This window comes from Platalea leucorodia (genome assembly GCF_965183815.1).
Source record: "Platalea leucorodia genome assembly, chromosome: 4".
NCBI classification, from domain to species: Eukaryota; Metazoa; Chordata; class Aves; order Pelecaniformes; family Threskiornithidae; genus Platalea; species Platalea leucorodia.
The window spans coordinates 72,732,129-72,746,069 of NC_138826.1; the positions used below are offsets into that span (position 1 = coordinate 72,732,129).

The 13,941-nt window shown below is 48.5% G+C and overlaps 1 protein-coding gene across 2 annotated transcripts in view; it reads right to left on the reverse strand.

Annotated features, from left to right (window-relative positions):
- The window catches only part of TCF20 (transcription factor 20), a 131,645-nt gene extending 121,961 nt beyond the window's left edge, over positions 1–9,684 (reverse strand). For both annotated transcript variants that reach the window (XM_082310470.1, XM_082310469.1), the window contains exon 1: positions 9,424–9,684. The gene's annotated coding sequence lies outside the window, so the exon portion shown is untranslated. The remainder of the gene's footprint in view (positions 1–9,423) is intronic.
- Between the last annotated feature and the right edge of the window lie 4,257 nt (positions 9,685–13,941).

Here is a 13,941-nt window from a genome sequence, read left to right on the forward strand (position 1 = left end):
TTCTATGGCATGGTTAGATCCATCACCCCATATGCTGGGTCGTGGTGGTGCCTCAGGAGCCTGCTGCTATTATCTGTTTGCAATCACATTTCAGCCCGTCTTTCTGCTTAATGCACGAAAAGCAGAGCTAATCAGATTCGCTCTCTCTTTCTGCTTAATGTCTCCAGTTCCCAAGCATGCTCTGTACTGCTTCAATTGATGTTCAACTAACACTAGCCAGGGGCACACAGTGCAAAAAAAGAGAAAAAAAAAAAAAAAGGAACTACCTATTAATTTTAGTCCATCTTTCCACTATTATGTCTAAAATTCCTTCTATGCTCGAGCTTTGCAAACAAAAGTCAGGAAATTCCCGTTTCCCTGTCTACACCACACCCAGCTCACGTACGAGTTCCCTTCTCCAAACTGCTCCTCCAGCGGTATCTGGGCAATTAATTATAGCACAGACCTATCAGGCTTTCCTCTCACTCTCTGGGACAGCTTTTTAAAATATTTCCTGGCTAGGAACTTCCACAGAAGGATGTCTTCTGCTGGCACCATAATAGCCCCTCATTGTTAATCTATCTGAAGTGACCATCACATGCTCTCCTCCCTCCTCTCCCCTCAGCACTATTTAATTACTGCAGTCCTACACGGGAACTCTAACGTGCCCTCAGCATTTCCAGTCCGAGGACAAACGGGGCCCTGGAACGGCTGCTTCTTTCACTGCATTCCTTCGCACTCCACAGGGCAGCTGGAGCATTGCTAAAGTCAGCTACGATACCTGGATCTTCGCTAGAGCGACCAACACAACAGCAGAGAAGGCCCCAGACTGGGCAGATTGCATGAAAATTCAGCGAAGAGATCCAGGAAAAGACTATCTTACAGGAACACCCATCATCACGAGCCAGGTTAAGCAGCGCAGGAGGAGAGTCACCCATTACAAGCCCAATTGAACATTTGCCAGAAGAACAACAACAACAAAAAAAAAATCAGCAAGTATTTACAGGAGATGAGAAAGAGATGTAGGTGGAAGACAAAAGTGCCAGGATACATATCTCTATCCAGAAGGAGCAAAAAAAAAAAAAAAGGAGACTGGAGAGATGAAACCCCAGACAGCCTCTGCATCTGTACACATCCCCCAGCTAATACCCACTACATCAATCAGAACAATGGCAGCTCCGGAGAAGACCCCGATTATCCAGCTCCTTCACTAACATCTTCCCCAGAGGCTGCACGCATGTGCAAGGGGATGGAAGAAAAACACACTTCTCAATGAGATTACTTACAGCATTTTCTATATTGCCCCCTCTCTTATAAATGTGTCTTAAAAAAAAAATATTGCAGCTGGCTTATAAGTGTGTCAGATTTTAAAAAAAACATATCCTTGAAAACAAAGACACTTTGTGCTCAGTATATCCAGTGGCACCATTATTTAATATCAATACACTGGTTCTTTCCTTTATTCACTCCATCCTTGGAACACAAATCCACTGTAACAGCCACCCAGTGTATAATCTTACCATGCAAAGCAACACAACCCTACAATAATCTCACTTGCCATAATGTCTTCACATACCAACGAGAAGAATTTAGGCTTAAACGCTTAAAAAAAAAACCAACCAACTGCAGTACAGCATGAAACAAATCTCTAACAGCTCTCAAGTTGGAGCAAATTCCCTCGTCCCTCCCTACTTTCCTTATTTGAAAAATGGCTGCACAAACGTTTCCAATTTGTGCACCACACTGATTGCAACCTGCCCCTCCCGCCAGGTACGGCCGCTCAGTCGGTCCGCACATGCAGAGGCTCACTGCATCCTGCTGCCTCTGGCACACTACTCTTCACTGACATCATCTTCACCTTCATGCTGTATAAAATTCACCAGACAGACACAGTATCTGCTCCTTTAGCCATAAAGCAATCACTGCAGGCCAACAGACGCCTCCATCTAGTCTCCCAAATGCACACTCTGACCTGCACCGTGCCCCTGCTAAGTAGATGCTGGGGCATGCGTCTCATTAGGTGACACATCCTTCCCTCCCCGCAGCCAGCAAGGGCTAATACAGATACACCGATCTATCAGCGGCAAGGCCGAGGCAGAAACACTGTTCATGCTGGTCAACCGAAGCAAAGTTCGCCTTGGCCAGTTCCCACAGAGTCTGAGCTTCAGGACATCCCTGGCTTTGCTGCATCCCCAGAGCAAGATGGCACCGTTCTGCAGTACCACAGCAGTGTCCCGCAAGGCCTGCCCAATTTCTGCTGGTGCCTGAAAATTAGGCAGTAGCACCGGGAGCAACTGCAAGTCACAGTTCAGCGATGGAGAGACTCCCTCCTGGTGCTGTGGTGCCCAACTTCAGGCCTGGCTCACCACGGGCATGCAGAAAATTCTCCAGACGTTTCCCTTCCCTTGCCATTTATCCCAGGCCTCAGGGACCACCCGGTCCCACCAGCTCTGAGGCTTCAGTCCAAACGGCCACCATCATCACATTTGGGGAAGCTCTTTCACAAACTCAGCCTACAGCTACCTCCTCAGGCAGTCTCCTTTTGCCCTCTCATAGGGGAGGGTTATGGCTACTATTTTTTAGCCCTTTAATAATAATATATGAGCCTAATAATAATAATAATAATAATAATAATAATAATAATTCTTGGGCTGTTAGCAACGGGCTCTCAGGAACTATGGTATGTCTCTTACTGCAGAGGCAGTGAAACTCAACCTTTACCCTTTTTCTCCCCTTTTGAAAATACTGCTTGGGAACGGAGTCAGCATCTGAACGCACACAAGTATATCCAGGGGAAAGAATGAGAGGAGCGGAGGGGAAGGGAGGGACCTGAAAATGAAGGCTGAGGGCGAGGTTTCACATTACAGCTGAACCAGGCTAATAGTTCACTGCTGCCAAAAAAGGGGGGCCCCACTTCCACCTTTCTTTCATTCCCTACCTTTCACTGCTGGCAAAACAAATCTCGCCCCTCCTGCGCGGCAGCTCTGATACTAGCCTGAACCTGGTGAGCAGGTTCAGGTCTCTGTCCCAGAAGAAAACTATTCACTCTGATATTTTTGGGCAAGTCAGCTTTCTGAAAGCTGAACAAGCTGGATCCATCTAGCACCAGAGTGGGCACAAGGCAAGGAATACGGCCACAGAGCCACAAGCAAGGCATGACCACCCCTCTTAGAAGGAACAAGTGGTTAGATTGGTTCAGCCACAGCAAGAAAAATCCATCCTTACCCACATGCAACTGCGGTTTCACCCAACCAGTATACTGGTCGGCACAAAAGAAGGGGCCTAGCTGAAAAGCCTGCAATAGACGTGTTTGCTAATAATCTTAAAAGAGGGAGTTTTAGCTATTATTAGGCTCTACCTACCAATAGCATTTCTGAACTGCCTGATGAAGGCAGCCATGTAGGTAAAGACTGACACTAAAACTGAGCAGACCCAAACCAGAGAGAAATATGAGAGGTACTGCAGGATTTCCAGTAATAATTGTGCCTATTTCTAAATTGGACTCCGTTATTATCAAACAAGATGGCTACCTTCATCATTATACTCAGAAATGTCTGTTTTCATTACGAACTTAACAATTAGTTTCAGGGTGCTCCTGATAAAGCATTTTTCTTTCCCCATCAGCTTCTACATCATCAGATGAACAAAAATAATGTAGCTCTTTTCGATTAAAAAAAAAAAAAAAAAAACAAACCAAAAAAACCCCAAGCCCATATTACTCCACTGTCTTTATTCCTCTCCACCTCCTCTGCTCAATTACTAAAAGCAATTTACAGACAATAAATGTAACTTCACAGCTGCCTGTATGAAGTATTCCCTTCATTTTATAGATGAGGTTACAGGCTATACAGAAATTAATATCAGCGAGGTCTACTTCAAAGCTGGATAAGCAAGAGGAATAGATGAACTCTTAAAGAATACAGATCATGCCTGTACTCTAGTAAAACCAGTAATAAAGAATTAAGGATGTTACCAGTTGGATATAAATTCCTTGAATGTATCTGCTTAAATACAGTAACAAACAAAAGCTTGCTTTGAGGTTTTGCTTGGTCTCATTCTATTTTTATTAGGAACAGCATCATGAGATTTCAGATTTACCACTCAGCATCCCATAAACCAAACATGCTCGCTTTACTAGTAAACACATACTTAACTGCTAACCTCATGGACTCAAAGAGGACTGGGTCTTCCCAGTTGGTGCATGATCACCAGGAATCTGCAGCTACAAACTCTGTACATAATTTTAAATTGATGAAGATAAGCAAGCCAGGAGAGAGTCCAACATTTTCTGCCACAGCCTCAATGGCTTTGGCTTGGCTAGGAGGAGCAAGAATCTACATCTGTTGTTAAAATCTCCAGCAGTGACTTTGAAAACATACGAGGAGTAGCAACACTAAAAAGGAGAAAAAAAAAAAAAAAAGTGCAGTTTTGTACAGGCACTCTTCTGATAACTGCTCCTTAAGGCTTAATAAAAATGCACAGCCAACTTTTCTTCTTCTACACATTAGCAGAGCTCAGAAATAGCACCTGAGTCTAGTTACACAACTCAGCAGGCCCAGCTTCTCCCTGGAAAAAACCACCACCGGCACACAGGTACTCCGAAGGCCAAGTCATCTGAACAGTCTCTTCAAGGGCAAGTAATGCTATTAAGAATTGGGGTGTCGGTATTGAAGACAAAAAGGAGTGTTAATTTTGGCACCCCGTAATTACACTGGTTCCACTCCATCCATTTACTACCAAACCTAACACCTGTAGGTTAGTAAATTCATCACACTCCTCCACCCATCCCTAAGATCCTTTCCTGACACTGTCCCCTCTTTATCCAACAACCGCCTGTCATTGCCTGTACATTTCCTTATCCCTGTCTAACACAAACCAGTATTTGTACAACCACAGTGCTTGGAAAACTAATTTAGGATTAAGGCCTTCATTTCTAGCCTGCATACAAATACCAGGTGCGCTTAAACCAACAGGGTGTTGTGGGCTTCTGTGCTGTGACTAGCTTAAAACCAAAAGCCGTATCATGCACGCATCAAAAAACAGATAGGCTTCAAGACAGACCAAAAAAACAAACACAACACAAAGGATTTGGACTTGTAAAATCTCTCACATGGGGAGAGCTGATAAACACAATAACATTTCTAGCAGAACTGCCATTTTCTGCACTTTCACTGCAGAAAGTACAGATGTTTGTGCCCACTGATACTTGTGCCCTTTTCACCCAAGCCTGCAATGGCATCGTAACCTCACACTAGCCCCGAAAATGGCTCAGCAGATGTAGCTGCTGCAGAAAGCACCTGCCCCAGCAAGCTGCAGCCCATGCACACAGCACGCAACCCATGCTCCCCTTTCCCGGCAAGGTCTGGGGTGTTCATGCCAACCCATCAAGCCCCCAAACCTCCCAACAGCTGCACTACAACAGCATGAGGAGAGAGGTGACCTAATGGGCTTGAACAGGTAGTCCTGTGGTTTAAACTGGCACCCCGACATTAACAGCAATGCTACGGGAGTCCAGAACTCGACTCGTACCACAACCCCAGTCCAGCAGCCACCATCTGCTCCACCTGAGGACAGGCCACAGCACTCCTCCCTCTCCTAAGCTCTTCCAAAGGGGATGGACTGGGAAAGAAACCAGTGGCTCAGGCTGAGAATTTTATTTTTGAGGTTGGTAGATCTGTTGTGGAGACTGATCCACTGATATTTTTCTAATATAAGGAACATATAAGATGCCTAGAATTTCATAGCTGCTTTTTAATTAAATTGAAATAAGTAAATCACAGCCTGTTGCCATGGAGAATGAACAGACACAGCCTCTTGACTCCAGGGCAGGATCAAGCAGGAGAGGCAGACAAGGCTGTGAAATTAAAAACACCTATTTTAAAGCAAATGGTCTTGATAATTAGCAAAAAACGTGGCATAGGGAAATAATACAACCATATGGCAGGAAGTGGTTTTCAAGGTGAACTACAAAGCTGTTTTAAATAAATGAATAAACTGCTGGAGCTGCTGGGTCACTCACAGAATCATATATGCAGGTTTAAACATAATTTTAAAAATACACCAAAAAAATAGCAATTAGCTCTTCTTTCAGTTTCCTGCCTATAGCCTGCATCTCTGTCTGTTCTTATTTTTAAGGACTTGTTTCAACCGATTAACATTTGCACCTATTTGCAGTTACCAGAGAGCCGTCAAACTCACACGTTTTCAAAAGCCTTGCGGTTCACCCTGAAGCGAGAACCAAGTTTATGGGATATAAAACCTTTTATCTCTTACTCAGTGTCATTACACAATCCTGGCCAGGTCATCAGACACTAATAATCACTCCTGAAGCTGTGCATCCCTGTTATGACTTCCATTACAAAGTGACTTGGGGGGGGGAGGGGGATTTGCCCCCCGCACATCAAGTATCCAGCCCTGTGCTACATCTCTCAAGAAGCACAGCTCAGAGAGTCAAAAGGTAATGCTGGTCTGTCAGGAGGAGGCAGCAGCGCGCTCGGCACAAGCTTGTCTGATGGACAAGAGCCTTCCCAGTTTGTTCAGACCACAGGGCATCAAAACATTCCACCCCTTCTTGCTTCCGACCTCACCTGCTGCCAGCTCACCCCTGTCAGCAAAGGCTGCCCAGGAAGATGGGTCTGGATAGTTTACATTGCTCCTATACCACCTCTGCAGAGAGGGCATGGTGTGGCAGTTGACCTGCCCTGAAGGCGCTTGTGCTCTGCTTGGATCTAGAAAGGCCGCAGCAAGGAAACTCCCCCATTGCCTTTTCAAGCCCAGCCAGGGCATATCTGAGCAAGACTGTCTTACAATTTCCAGTGAGCATGTGGCCAAAGTGCATCAAATTCACAATAGCTTAAAAACACTTGAAATAAATTGTACCTGATGACTCAGTTTCAAGAATGTACTGTACATTTTTTTGAAGGGAAGGGACAGATGAACTAACTTTCACTTCAAACCTCCCGTCCACTTTAGGGGAAAAGCCAACCTTTTCTCCTATTTTGTGAAGACACAAGTTGTCAGCCACAGTCATTAGTCTTCCATTGCAGCTAATGACCCACACCAAACAGTCAGGGTCCCACTCCAGGCCTTCATGGCACAGCCTGTTACATTAAAAATCAGTCATATTTTCAGCGCTGATCAGCAGAATTTGAGCTAGCCATTGACAAGTTCTCTTCTGTTCCCCACCACGACCAAGAAACACCCCGCAAAGGGAGGGGAGTCAGGATGGAAATCTTAGAAAAAGAAGGGGTTGGGAAAAAATGAGCAATTAAAATCAGTATTGCCTGTTTTCATGGGTTTGCCCCATATTTTGGAACATTTGCTGCTTTAACTGAAGTCACACTACATAAGATTCGTGGCTTTCATTAAAAATAAACTCCAGGTTTTGGGTATCTTCTTGCATGAACATATGCATGAACTTGCAAATCAGGTTCACCCTGAAAAACGCCAAGGACCCCAATGCCACTCCTTAAAAGCACTGGGGTGGGGGTGGCACAAGCAGGCTAACACTAGGCTTTGAACAGTGCAGGCTGACAGCAGTATCTGCCCAACCTCCTCGCTCACGCACCCCCTTTCTTTCCAAAGCCTGCAGCGAGAGGAGATGTGAAACATTTTGGGACACATTAGCTGCACTGGAAGGTGCTATACACCCTCAGCTTCCCCTCTGCCCACAGCTTTCCCTGGTGTGCAATCAGTTTCCTGCTGCTTGAACCACTGTCCTGCCCCACCACGTGAACACAAATGGCTTCGCCAGGGCTGTTTCTGCCCTCACAGGCACCAGGCACTCAGAGGGCAGCAGGTGGCTTGTTTCTCTTCACCTCGTAGCTTTACTTACGTTTAATTTTGACTTAAAGAGATTTAACACAAGTATCAAGGCCAGCCTAGCACCTCCCTCTAAAAAGGAATTGTGGTTTCTTCTCTGTCCCCGCAAGCCAAGATAACCGCGCAGGGGAAGACTCCTTCCCAGGGACACTCCCAGTTGGACAGAGCCAGCGTTAACAGGCGCCTGTGTTAAGACTCAAGCCAGGTGGCCGCTTGGCGTATGAAGGAAGATGCTAGCCGTGCCCAGGAGCAGATTATTTTCGTATCACAGCAGAGAGGGTTGCAGGTCAAAAAGAAAATTTAAAAAAAAAAAAAAAAACAAAAACCAAAACCACCACCTTCACACATACGTAAAACCGTTCCCTTCAGCAGCATCACACCATGCCATACACACAAAAAGGAGAGAGCACTCGGGGGACTGAGCCCCCTGCCCAGGCTGTCCACAGCTCCCCATTCCCATCACTCGCGCTCTCCCTTTGCCCGCTCTCCCCCGACCTCCAGCCCGCCCCCGTGCCACCCCAGCTCCCTGCAAGCCCCTCCTGCACCCCCAGCCCACCTCCCTGGCACCCCCTTCTCCTACCCACAAACTTCTCCTGACCTCTTACACCCCCAGCACCCCTCCCAGCACCACGCTCTCAGCACCCTCACACAGCAAAAAAGGGGGTGAGTGCTTCCCAATTAAGAGGCTTCAGACGCCGGCCTTGCCGGGGTATTTTTCACTCGGCGGCGGGTCTCGCCACGCCGCTGCCTGGGCTCCCACCGGGAGTTCCCAGCCGTAGACCTCGGTGGCTGCGAGGCCGCACATGTGCGCGCCCCCGCCGCTGTCAACAACTTCCAGTCACGGTCCCGGTGGGCAAATCCCGGGTGGGCGAAGGGCTGCCTACCACCGCCAGCAGTAACCTGGCTTGGGAAAGGCAGCTCGTAAGCAGGATGGGGCTTTAACAAAAATAAAAATCACCTTAATATTCTTCTTAACAGCCAGAAAGGTCACAACGTGCTGGTCCGGGGGAGGGGGGGGGGGGGAGATGGGCGAAGGGAAGGGAAGGAGGGGGGAAGCAATGCACAAAACCGCACGGCGTTAACTGTTTGCTCGCCATAAAAAGAAAACCGTATGAAGGAACTGGAGATGAACGACGGCTGCACGCAGACAGCCGGACAGAAACCCCCGCGAGGGGACGAGCGGCAGCCTGCGGGCAGCATCAGCGCTTCCCCCCGCTCTCAGCAGCCCCAGCGAGCCGGCCCCGTTCCCCCCGCCGCCGGCAGGCCCGGCCGCCGGAGCCCCCTGTCCTTCACAGCCGGGGAAGGCGGCTGAGGGACGGGAGAGGCGAGGGCGGCGGGTCCCCCTCCCGCAGCGCCCCGTCCCCGGGGGGCGCGGGGAGAGCTCGGGTTACGGCCCTCGTAAAAACAAACCAACCCCCCAGTAAAGGCCGCGCACGCCGCGGGGGGGGACCCCAGGAGATTACCGGAGTCACCTCAGAACAGGCGGGGGGGAGGAGGGGGGGTGCCGCTCCCCCCGCGGCCGCCCCGGGCAGGGCGAGACCCCCGCCCCTCCCGCCAGGTGGGGGGGCGCCCTCGCGCGCAAGGTGAGGCGGGCGGGCAACCGCCGTAACGGCCGCCGCTTACCTGTGGGGGCCGGCCCTCAGGGTCCCATGGCAGCCCCGTCCCGTCCCGCCCCGTCCCGTCCCGCGGCGGGCAGAGGGGCTCCCGATTCTTTGTTGCGCGGAGGGGAGCGGGTACGGATCCTGTCAGCTCATGTGACGCGGCGGGCTCGCTCTCCGCGGCTTCTCCTTGCTGGTTTTCCCCCCCTCTCCCCTGCCCGCCCTCCGCCGGCGCTCAGGGCAGGCCCCGCAGCCGGGCGCGGGTCTCAGGCCCGACTGGCTGCTGGCAGAGCGGCGGCGGCGGCGGGGGAGGAGGAGGAGGAGCCGCCGGCGGGGCGGGCTCCCTCGGCAGGGCCGGGCGCGGAGGAGGGCTCTGGCATCTCACAGCGCTGCCTGGAGGGGGAGGCGGCGGGGGAGGGCGCAGCCCCGGGCCCCTGCGCCCCGTCGTGTCGTTCCCCCCCCCGGCTCCCGCTCTCGCCCCCGTTTCCTGAGAGGAGGCGGCGCCGCGGGCCGGCCCTCCCCCGAGGCCTCGGTGGGATCGGCCTCCGCCCCGGCCCGGCAGGCCCCGCTCCGGGGCGGGAAGGCCCCCGCTGGCCCGCTGCGGCCGGGCAAACGGAGCCGCGGTGGGCCTCGGGGCAGGCGCCGGCCGCCTCACGGCCAGCGGGGTGTTGCGGGGGCCGCAGGGGGGTCAGGTAGGCAGGGGCTTCGCCGGCCTCCGTTAGCGTGGGGGAGCAGTGGGTAAAACGGCCCCCTGACCCCAGGGGGTTTGTCCCCTCCCGAGGCTGCTGTTGCTGCACTTCGGGCCCTGATGCATAGGCCTGGGCCTGCCGCAGCAGCCTGGAAAGTAAATAAAAACGTAATTTTGTGCGTTCTAGTTGGGGCCCGCAATAAAAGAGAGGAAAACCCCTCGTTTTCTCTAGAAGAGATCAGAGAAGTAGCAGTACTGAGTCAGATCAGCATCCTGCCTCCGAGAGCGCTGAACAGACAAACCCTAAGACAGGCTGTCGGCTCCAACAAGCGGACCGCGACGCTGCCCCAGAAGAATCCCCCGTGAACTAGTGATCCTGTGGTCAGGCGCGTCCCGACCCACAGCTGGGGTCTTTGTATTTAACAGCTTCCAAAGGATTTTTCTTAAATGCATTCAGTATTTTTTTTTTTTTTGAACCATGTGAGATTTTCGTATCTGCTACATCATGCAGCAAGCATCCAGCTCTCTTCTTCAGACAGTATTTAGTCATCTCCTTTTGTTGCCAAGCTCTAAGTGGGGGGCAGAGAAAGATCACCTTTCTGCAGCTCTTTAATGCCCCGATATGCCATTTTTCTCCACAAGCCAAGTCTCAAAAACATTACACCACCGAGCCAGGCCGTATGTAGGAAACACAGATGACATTTCTATCAGAAATGCAGACAGCTCAGAAAAGCTCGGACTCCTTCATCAAATAGAACCGCAAATTCAATGAGCGGCTTCCCTGCTGCTCTAGTCAGTCTCAAGATTGCTCCTACACGGGCATCAGCTTTCTAGACACTGCAATTGACATTAAAAAATGGCACCCTGCAAGCTAGCATATACACAAGAACCTACAGACCATAAAACTTCCTCTATAAAGCGGATGCAATAAGACCAGCAGCCATCCACAACGCACCAAGAAGCTGTGAGATTCAGCCAGCCCTGCAGATATTGTTGCACCTGCTCTGAGGGGAACGCTGGTGATCTGCTTTATCCAGCAAGGTCACTCTTCCAGCGAAATAGATACAAATTTACTACAATAAAGAAAGATAGGACAGCAACAACAGCAATTTTAGAAAATCACTTTTCAAGGGATCAAGGTTTATTTGGTGTCTGTCTAGTGCAACCAAAATTAACAAGGACTGGCAAAGTCTCTCACCACATTAGCTTTCTGCAAATTTGTTTTTCTGCTTTTCATTTTAGCGTCTCTACTGTAGCATTCCTCTCCCACAACCACGTGCCCCTGATAGCGATAATATTCCACGCTAAAATCCACACATAAAATAATCTTTTAAATTACTGTCTCTGAAAGATTTTTCTCCCAGTGCCTCTTCTGCTAACCTTCAGGCTCTCCCTTTCCCAGCTCATTACAGGAAGCAAATCCGCAGATGAAAACACATGAAATAGAGCCAGATACCGCCAGAGCATCAAACATGAAATACGCCAGTACCGCTCCACAGACAGCATAATCAATGCCCTTCCTCCCACAGCAAAACCGCCGAAATTCTTTGTTCCTGCATGTATTCGTCCCAAATCTCTACAGTTCATCACTTCATCCAGCACACGAGATATACCCCCACAGAAACCATGTGAATGAAACTAAATAATTGCTGTCTTAGAACGAGCGCGTACAGCCAGCCAATAAAGGACAAAAACACTCGTCATTAGAATATTTGTCAGACAGCAACAACTCAAACCCCTCGATCCTCATCCCAAAGGAGACCTACGAAATATTCCCAAAAGATAAAGCTTGGAATTAAAACTCATAATCCCTAGATACTAAAGCTCGTGGATTTAACGGAGGTGTTGGCTTCCTAGCCCATTACAGCCTCCCTGCTGACCTCTCCCTTTGTCACCAGCACAAACAACCCCTTTTCGCTAGTGGTCCAGCAGAGAACCAGCAGCCTGTCAGGCACTTCTGCTCACACCCCTTTCCGCTCCATAGGTGCTCCTTTTTTTTCTAAAGTGGTCAAATTGATTCATATAATTAGATTAAACTAAGAGCAATTGCATCTAACCTGTAGTTAGCTTGAATTTTGCTGCTTTCTGTCAGATCTGATAAAGAGACCCTGAGCCCAAAAGCTTGTTTGCTTTTTCCAGCTCTATCAGTTGATCTAATAAAAGATACTACCTTTCACCACAAACCTTGCTTCCCTAGGATCTTTAGACCATCACGGCTACACCACCACTTTTACTTTTAATGTCTTGCCTGCTTTAACCAATTCTTCCAGATTCTCTTATCTGTGAAATAGAATATAATAAAATGTATTCTGTTCTGTATCGATTCTTACCCTGTTTTCATAAACGTAATATCAAAGTACCTTCTAGGACTGCATTAGCTGATCTGACTAACATCTGTCACATGGAGGGTTTCTTTTTCTTTTTCTTGTTCTCTCCCCAGGAAGAAAATGATGCATGGAGCAAAATGTTTCTGTTTCGTGAGGTGGGTTTTTTTTCCTTTCCTCTATTCACGTTGCTCTGCGTTTATACCAGAGAAAATGAGGACGATGGCAATTTCTGTGATAGACCTTATTTCCCAGGGAAGTTAATTTCAGAGCATTGAGCCACCTGTAGAAAGATGTCTCCTGCACAAAGCAACATTTTAATATGTCATTCCCCACCAAAGAAAAGCTAATCCGTATTCTTGACATTTAGGACAGAAACTTCCTAAGGAAAGAACAGCGTTTCCCTTTCTCCAGAAAAAGAGTTTCAACCTGTGATCCTCAGTATGTGACGTTCAGACAGATTGTTGCAGATTATTAACATACAGGCCAGCGCTCTATACGGTTATAAATAGGAAAATCTGGAAACCAAAAAGAGTAACATGCCTTTTAATTGCACTGAGGCAGATTATCACAGGATAGCTTGGAGGGGAAATGGTGGAGACAGACTATTTCATGCTAAAAAATAGAGAGAATTTACTTCTGTGTAAGGAATTGCACTGCTGTTCCTCAAGGAGGAACCCTGAACGATCCCACGTGTCTAAAAAGGCAGTAGGTACAACATACGAGCTACTGAAAGATAGAAACTGAGGTGAAGAGAGGAATCATCTGTGCTCAAGCACTGAAAGCAGAAATACCAGAAGACCTCAGGGAGACAGTAGACAGCAGATTTAATATGTTTTTGCAATGTGATATGGCAGCAAAAATCATGCAGTTAATTTAATTTGGGGTTGTAAAGGCAGAGACCTCTTCTCAGAGATATAGGCAATAGTCCCATTTTTTAATATAGTGGTGAGACCGCAGTTTGAAGACATGTTTAGTTCTGGACAACTCGGTGCTAGCTAGATGTCAACAACTTGGAGGGAAATAAAAAAAAAAAAAAAAAGAGGAACATAAAATGATAAAAAAGCTGGAAGGGATTACAGCGTGTGTAGGTTGGCCAAATAACAGCTGTGAAGAGCATCACGGGAATTGCGTATGAGAACTTCAGGGGTGCAGAAGCACCAGGGAGTGAGAAAGACTGTTTAGGGTTGTCTGAGGGAGTATAAATGGTATAAATGTAAGTTAAATTAAGCAAAGGAAACATTAATCTACAAGACTGCAAGACGGCATCCCAGAGGAGCTCCCATCACCTGATTCACACAAGACTGGATGGAGCACAAGAAACCACTTAAGAAACCCTGACTGCAGGAAGGGATTATATGAGGACAATATGCCTTTGGGACCATTTAACTGCCCACTAAGTGGGACATCTGCAGAGCCATAGGTCTCAGCCCAGCACATGAGGGAAACTTTCCCTTCTCTACACCATTGCTGGAGACACTTGTAGACCAAAATAATCATGCTTAGTTCCAGCAGGTAACCATGGAGGGAG